Raw genomic sequence first — 7,875 nt, 5'->3', positions numbered from 1 at the left:
TCACACCCATGGTCTAATGAAAGAAATTGTTTATTGAGCTTGAATGAAAAATAAACTAATATGAAGTTTGTATGACTAGAAAACTTGACCATTATTTAATTTAGTGTAAACGGACACAATAGTATAGTTATACCACCCCCTTGATACATATTACAAAGGTAACCAATTAGAAAGGCCAACACCCACTAGGAAACAAAGCAGCAATGCTTGAACAATGTGTGATTTACTGATGTTTTAACAATGTGAGATATGATAACTGAAAGTTTGACTACATGTTTTGACAACATATTCTCAAATTGGTGACCGGTTGGACGTCATGAGATGACTCAATAAGTTAACAATGATATATACATAGGCAGGTAAGGTAAGGTTACTAGCGTTGCTCTATTAAATGATGATTTCAAATAGGCTCAACCTTTGGTTCAATATAAGTGAGAGTAATGATGGTATTAAAATCTCCATTTATGACACTAATTAATATATAAAATATTCTTAATATATCAAAGTGCTTAAATCGTTAATTTTGTAATTTTATTTAAACATCCTATATAAAAGTCCATTGTTAGTTAACTTGTAGCTATGGTGTACAAAAAACTCGCGGCTCACAGCTCGCAGCTCGCTCAAAACTCGCGGCTCGCAGCTCGCTCGAAACTCGCTCGAAAAAAGTTAGAAAAAAGCTCGGCTCGAAATTGGCTCGGTTGTAAATGAGCCAGCTCGGCTCGGCTCGGTTTGTAAACGAGCCGAGCTCGAGCTTGGCCTGGCTCGGCTCGTGAGCTCGTGAGCCGGCTCGATAAGGTTTACATCCTTCATTTTTTGTCCCACATCGCTTAGAAGACAAAAATCAAGGGAGTGTCTCCCCTATAAAAGAAGGTAAAGACAATGTACAAAGTGAGTTAACTATTTATACTTGCATATTTAGCCATCTAGTTAAATTGCAATTATGGCCCTAAGTCTATGAAGAGATTCATTTTTTGGGTTTTTTAAGTAGTAAATTTTGTGGTTCATTGTTAGTTCGAGCTAGATCGAGCCGACCCAACTCGAATTTTAATCGAGTCGAGTTCGAGGCTTAAATCTCAGCTCGATTTGAAATTTGAGCTCGAGCTGGATCGACCTCGGCTCGGCTCGTCTACAGCCCTACTTGTAGCAATAATCAACGTGTATATACTCCTCCTATACCTGATACAATTTGGGCCTACATGGGCTGAAAACGGGAAATTAACTGGCCATTTGCCTATGATAGATAGTGGCAAAAGATCAAATACAAATAATCTTAACATACTAAACATACAAATTGAAGGAAAACCCAAAAAGACAAGGTGGCATTTTTGTAATTACCACCAACTATCAAAGTTACAACCAAAAATACCTAAAAAAACACAAATTTTTTTAAACATTTTTTATTAAAAAATCGCTACATTTCGTTAGCAAAAAAAAAAAAAAAAAAAAAAGAAAAAAAAATTTTTTTTTTGGCTGCTACTAAAAGTAGCGATTTTTTAATAAAAAATGTTAAAAAATAAAATAAAATAATTTGTGTGTTTTTTTTTATTTTTTTAGGTCTTTTGGGGGGTTTAGATTTTAGCATTTTAGCTTGGGTGGGGGGGGGGGGGGTTAGGTTTTTTTTAGGTTTTGGGGGGTGGGGGGTGGGGGGGGGTTAGGTTTTTTTAGGTTTTTGGGGGTGGGGGGGGGTAGGTTTTTTTTAGGTTTTTGGGGGGTGGGGGGTTTAGGTTTTTTTGGGGGTGGGGGAGTGGTTAGTTTTTTTTAGGTATATTTGTAGGGTAACTTTGATAGTTATTGATAATTACAAAAATGCCATCTTGTCTTTTTGAGTTTTCCTTCAATTTGTATGTTTAGTATGTTAAGATTATTTGTATAAGAACTTTACCCGATAGATAGTTGTTGTTGAGCTCAAACCAGCAGCCCAAATGCAGTACATATTTTGAAAAACAATCACAGTGGGCCGGTTGCAATTGTTCTTCACATCAGGTGCGTGCGTTCGAACCACCACTTTTCCCCATAATCACGCTCCCAAAAAGTAATTTATGCCTCCGTTTTAGTTGCTGTTTTGATTTCAATCGTTGCCCCCTTTGTGGGTTTGTTTTTTATTGTAAATTTCTGCTATTTGTGACTAGTGTTTTCTTGTTCGTGTTTTTTTTTGCGGTTGATTTATGAAATAGAGGGTTTTTACGCAGATGTGAAATTGTGAATGTATGTTGCACTCTTGTATGTTTGTTGGTTTTGTTTTTGCTTGTTTTGGAAGGGATTTTAGCTATTTAGTTTGCATGCACACCAGGTGTTTGGTTTAATGACTCAATGAAAGACGCCTCTTTTTGTTACAATTTTTTAAATGACTTTGTTTTCAGTGTGTAACTATGTGGCGTTTTGGAGCGGATCTCAGGTTGGTAATTTGTTTAGAACATCTGATGATGGCTTTGGGTATTTTGTTCTATTCATATCTAAATCATAGATGTAATTGAACACTTGGTAAAATGAATGAAGAGACGAAAGAAAGTAACACCATTGGTTTCAATATGTTGGGAATAACTAAGGTTTTGTGAAATGAGTGTACACCAGTATATTTGATTTTAGTTTCATTCTGGCTCAATCCAGTCGAATGCCTTTGGACCATTTGCATTCCAACTGATATTCATGGAAAGAATCAGTTGTCCTTTTTCACCTTTTACTCCAATAACACTGCATCTTCCGTAGATATGTTTACCCTCTTTTAAGAGTACACTTTCATGTGATTGACACTACCGCATTAGAAAGAACTTTAGAAGATAGGGCATAATTTGTTAACTGTTGATTTTTAGTTAGTCCTTAGATAATCTGGAATTGGAAGTAAGAAACAAATCCACTTTTTTTTAACCATAACACTAAAAAAGTTGGTTAAGCTGGCTTCTTATTTGAGAACCCATATAAAGAAATTAGCAATTACTCGATAACAAATAGGCTTACATGTATATCTGAATAAATTAGAATATATCTTGGTCAAAACATTATCCCTTTGACCTGTTTTAACCAACCCGTTTCTGGCCTCCACTGGTGTATAGCCACTTTTTGTTTGTTTAACAAGTCTAATTCAGAAAAATTTTCAGTTGTGGGCTTTGGAGAACATGCATGCTTGCCATTTCACTCTGTCCAAGCTTTTATAAGTTAATATTTTTTTAGTTTATAATTTATGCATCATTTTGATAGACAATACATCCTTGCTGAACTGAGGGAGCATAAAAACTCTTATACTGACTTTGACTTTTTTTCAACTTGTTTTACTGCTTTCATGCTATTGGTTCAATCGACTTCAGTGTGTATGTAGTGTAGATTTTTAATAAAATCAGAAAATTGATCATGTGTATTCCTGAGCTTCTTTTGTAAACTAGATCGACATTCATGTCGTAGTATCCAGTAGATCTTTTTCATGTCTAAATTGGGGATGAGTACTAAATTAGGGTTCTTGAACCTAAAAGTCGAGGTTTTCCATTTAATTGATTCAAAGACAAAGAAGTTTGTAAATAACAGGTTATATGGATACCTAGACTCATATTTATTTATGTATAAATTTCGCATACACTTGAAAGAGTGACCCACTAACCCGTTTCTTTTTCAGGAAAGTTTATGAGCTTTTATTAACTAGTTATGTTATTTGTTCATAAAGTGGAAGTTTAGTTTGATGGCTGTGTATAGATTTGTATGTTGCATCATATGTACTATGCAGATTGCTATTGGAAATGGTCACTTAATCTGTTAATTTGACTATATCTTTGGGATTCATTTGGATCTTTTAGGCTGCTAATTGTCATGGGGTTAGTTTTCGACCCCCGTGTGGCGTCCCCAAGTCCCCGGGGACAAGCCAATCCATCCCGCTTCTTTGTGTGGGTCACTGGTTTCGTCTTGCCTTGGACTCATCAGGAGAGCGGCGCCAGCTCTCGACCAGTGGTGCGTTCGTCGTTTGCACGACTAGGCACGTACACCTCTTCATTGACACTGACTCCGTCCCCGATAAAGTCCAGGACTAGCCAGTAACCCAAGCGTTCAAGCACAGCCCACAGCATTGCGACCTTCAAATATTTGGCCCGTGACATAATGCTCACTTTGAAAGTAGTTTAAAAAGTAGGTATGTTCTAATTTTTTATTTTCTACATCAGTTAGTTATTAGCTGTTATTCATACAAACCCTATAGGTTCTTTTATATCCATAATTTCATTTTATTAAATTAGATTACTTTTTACTATTTGTTTTATTAATATACAACACCTTAATTATTTTTGTGTCCTAGGTTACCTTTCTAATACTGCTATCTTTTACATGACCACTCACTTTCTGTTCGATTAGGTTAAACTGAGAGTTGTGTGCGTGTATAGGGATACCGATGGGAGTAACGGTCAAGTCATCAGTCAACATCGGATTGAAAACAGGGTACTCTGTTTTGGTCACCGTAGCAGCCGGTTTCGTCGGAATCCACATCAGCGCCGCCTTGAGATGCCGTGGTGACTACGTTTTAGGGTTATACAATTTTAACAGTTATTACGATCCTGCCCTCAAAAGGGCTCGTCAACATGTGTGGAAAAAAAGTGGGATTTTCATTGTGGAAGGGGACATAAAGGACACCGGTTTGCTGAACAAACTCTTTGAGGCAGTTCATTTTACTCATGTTATTTTATTTAGCTGCTCAAGCTGGTGTTAGATATGCAATGAAGAAACCCAAAATCTTATACTCATAGTAATATTGCTGGTTTTATTATTGTTCTTGAAGTATGCAAAAATGCAAATCCACAGACTGCAATTGTTTGGGCATCTTCTAGTTCTGTTTATGGGTTGAATACAGAAGTACCCTTTTCGGAAAAAGATCGAACGGATCCTATACGCTGCAACGAAGAAAGTGGGTGAAGAAATCGCTCATACGTATAATCATATTTATGTGTTGTCTTTGACGGGTTTGAGGTTCTTTACGGTTTATGGACAATGGGGTAGACCTGATATGGCTTATTTTTTCTTTGCTAAAGATATCTTGAAACGAAAACCGATTCCCATTTTTGAGTCTAGTAATCATGGGACTGTTGCGCATGATTTTACTTTTATTGATGATGTTGTAAAGGGTTGTTTAGGTGCTTTAGACGCCACTGAAAAGAGTATAGGAAGTGGTGGGAAGAAAAAAAGGGGTGGCTCAGTTTAGGATTTTTAATTTAGGGAATACTTCGCCTGTGCTGTTAGTTTAAGTGTTGTGATGTTACTTGTTTAGTTTCTTGATTGAAGGTTGACTTGCTGTGTGTATGTATTTTTTTCTTTTCTTTTTATTATAAATTTCTTGATATGAGTTTGGTTTTTGTGATCTCATGATACATTTTTACATTCAGCATGACTTTATGATTTCCTTTGTTTTGTTACCTCTTTACTAATCTTTCTTTTTATTGTAATTTGTCAACTGAAGTTGCTAGTATAGGGTTATCAAACAATCGTGTCGTAATAGTAGCTGTGCATTCTTGCCATCTAAATCGCAATCATCAGTTGTTACATAAATCTATTAACAACCTAGGGCAATAGTTGTGTAAACTTTACAGGTCATGTCTACTTTATTTATCCATTATTTATAAGATATTGCAACTGCATGAATACCTTCCGAGTTACTACCAAGAGAATTAGATCTTTCAAGGATACAATGTTGTTGGGAGATTAAATTTGTGTGCATCACAATCAAGCTAAAACTTAGCTAATACCCTACATTCATTGTTAGTTAGTTTGCAATGGGATATTAGTAAATCAATGTGTCAGGTATCACTGTTTCATCGTCAACTGATTCACAATATGCGCAAAACAATAAACAAGAGTAGAAGAACAATTGCTATAAGCACAAGGTATTCATCAAAATCAATTGTTTCAATACATCATGTAAAACTAGTTATAAATCAAAATTGAATTTATAGATGGTTTTCTAGCTAATGCTCTAGCTATGAAGAGGGTGACATGCAAATTTTCTCTGAATTTGCACACATTAAACTATGGGGTCAAGTGATAATAATATCAATGCAGACTCGTGTATCTATATTCTTGTTGAGACGTACGGAATTGACAAGTGACAATTATGTATAACATCCTCTCAACAGATTGTCTTCGTCAAATGATAGGCTAACACGTGGCATCTCTTCTTTATTAGCGAGACTTCATCAATCTTCACTAGAAGTAACTCGCTTCTGTGGTAAGTTCCCTTAATCTTCATCAGATGGTAACTTGATAATTGACATCATAGGCTAATTCCCTTAATCTCCATTGATTCTTCATCAATTATAAGTTCCAATAAGACTTACGTAAGTTAGCCCAAGGGTTCCTTGAAATTAACAGCCTAAAAAACAACGAATAAACGTCTAGTTAAAAAAAATTCAGCCGTTTTTTTATAAACAAGCGAAATTAATATAAAAATGCTTAATTGGGGAAAACATTGACTTCAAAATCGGAGCTCTAGATGACGAAATTGGGTCCTTGAGAGTTGGGAAAACTCACCTATAGCATTTGTCCACGCGTGTGGCTTGTTGAGACATTTATGTCCATTACCTATCCTTGTATAACTTCAAACGTAATGAGAGTTATGCCCTTTTTAACTTGAATCATTTTCCAGACCGCTTCTCTGTGTCTAGTTGCGACAAATACGATTATGCCCTTTTTAGCTTGAATCATTTTCCAGTCCACTTCTGTGTGTCTAGTTGCACCAAATACGAGTCTGCAGTCTGTATCCCTATCACTTAATAATAATAATTATTATTTTTATATAAATTTAGACAAAAAGTTCTTTGGATTGATCCGATCCGATCCATTTTGAACGACTCCAACAACCACTAGTAACCATGTTGATTAGTCAAAGGCTTGGTTAAGTTAAAGAATGAGAAATTGCTTAATATTTGAGTTGCATACCACTGAGATGCAGGATAGAGTCGCGAGAGTTTTGTTCCAAGTTACATGAAGCTACTTATCATTTCTAGGCTTTCTTCACTCGCACTGTTTGCAAAATCTTTAACACCTGTGACTTAATTTGTTTCTCATGTTTGTTGCTTCTTCGATTTCTTATTCAACCTTATCTTGAATCTCAGGATGTTTCAAGAGCAAGTAAATGAACCAAATTATGGTAATAGATGTAGCCTCCTTTCCCGCAATTATGAAGTATTTTGCAGAATATCTTCTTTCTTCAACTGCAATTAAAAAACTTCAAGGGTCAAACCCTTTGCTTTTCAAATTCAATATAACAAGAATGTTATAGAAACAACTTTTTCCATTGAAGATGATGTGTACCAGCTAAAAAAACTATTCTCAAAACATCATAGTAATCAATTTTGAAGTCAAATTTAATTTGTTTGACCTCAAGAGTCAATCTGTAATCATAGTTAAAACATTAATTAGCCATAAGGTCAAAAGAGAATTAAAATGTTTGTACCAGAGTCCAACACTCCAACCCGCCTCAGTTCAACCCTAGTAAAAAGTCAACAATATTATTAACCCGAATGTGTTTTAACTCGTTATCCAACCCACCCATCATTTTTATGGGAAAAAAGTATAAGCTTACCAGAAATGATCTTGTCCATCATCAAATGGGAGGGTCGTGGTTGCCGTGGTTTAATCCACCCAACCATGGCCCCAGGGCTCAACCAAATAATATGTGTGTGTAATATAATTTTGTGATATTTTGAGCGACTTCTTTTAGGCAAAAAATATATATCAGGCGGGGAACCTTATTTAAATTTTACCCCAAAACTTACAAAAGAATAGGAACAGCCATACAAGTGGTTCTAAAGTTATTAAAACATAATCAAAACACATGTTACTTTCTAAACACTCCTTTAGAAAAAGTTTAGACGACTATTCTAAATAGTATATTTTTTGTAATAATAGTTA

At 35.4% G+C, this 7,875-nt stretch overlaps 1 long non-coding RNA gene and 1 pseudogene across 1 annotated transcript; one reads left to right on the top strand and one right to left on the bottom strand.

Annotated features, from left to right (window-relative positions):
* Positions 1 to 1,981: 1,981 nt before the first annotated feature.
* Positions 1,982 to 5,266, top strand: LOC110901665 (annotated as a pseudogene).
* A 556-nt stretch (positions 5,267 to 5,822) lies between these two features.
* Positions 5,823 to 7,168, bottom strand: LOC118485550. The gene is made up of 2 exons (XR_004876610.1): positions 6,901 to 7,168; positions 5,823 to 6,334 (listed from the first exon to the last, which is right to left on the bottom strand). It is a non-coding gene; the product is annotated as an uncharacterized LOC118485550 (long non-coding RNA).
* Between the last annotated feature and the right edge of the window lie 707 nt (positions 7,169 to 7,875).

This window comes from Helianthus annuus, chromosome 13 (genome assembly GCF_002127325.2).
Source record: "Helianthus annuus cultivar XRQ/B chromosome 13, HanXRQr2.0-SUNRISE, whole genome shotgun sequence".
Classification (NCBI taxonomy): Eukaryota; Viridiplantae; Streptophyta; class Magnoliopsida; order Asterales; family Asteraceae; genus Helianthus; species Helianthus annuus.
This window is presented reverse-complemented; position numbering and strand designations above follow the sequence as displayed.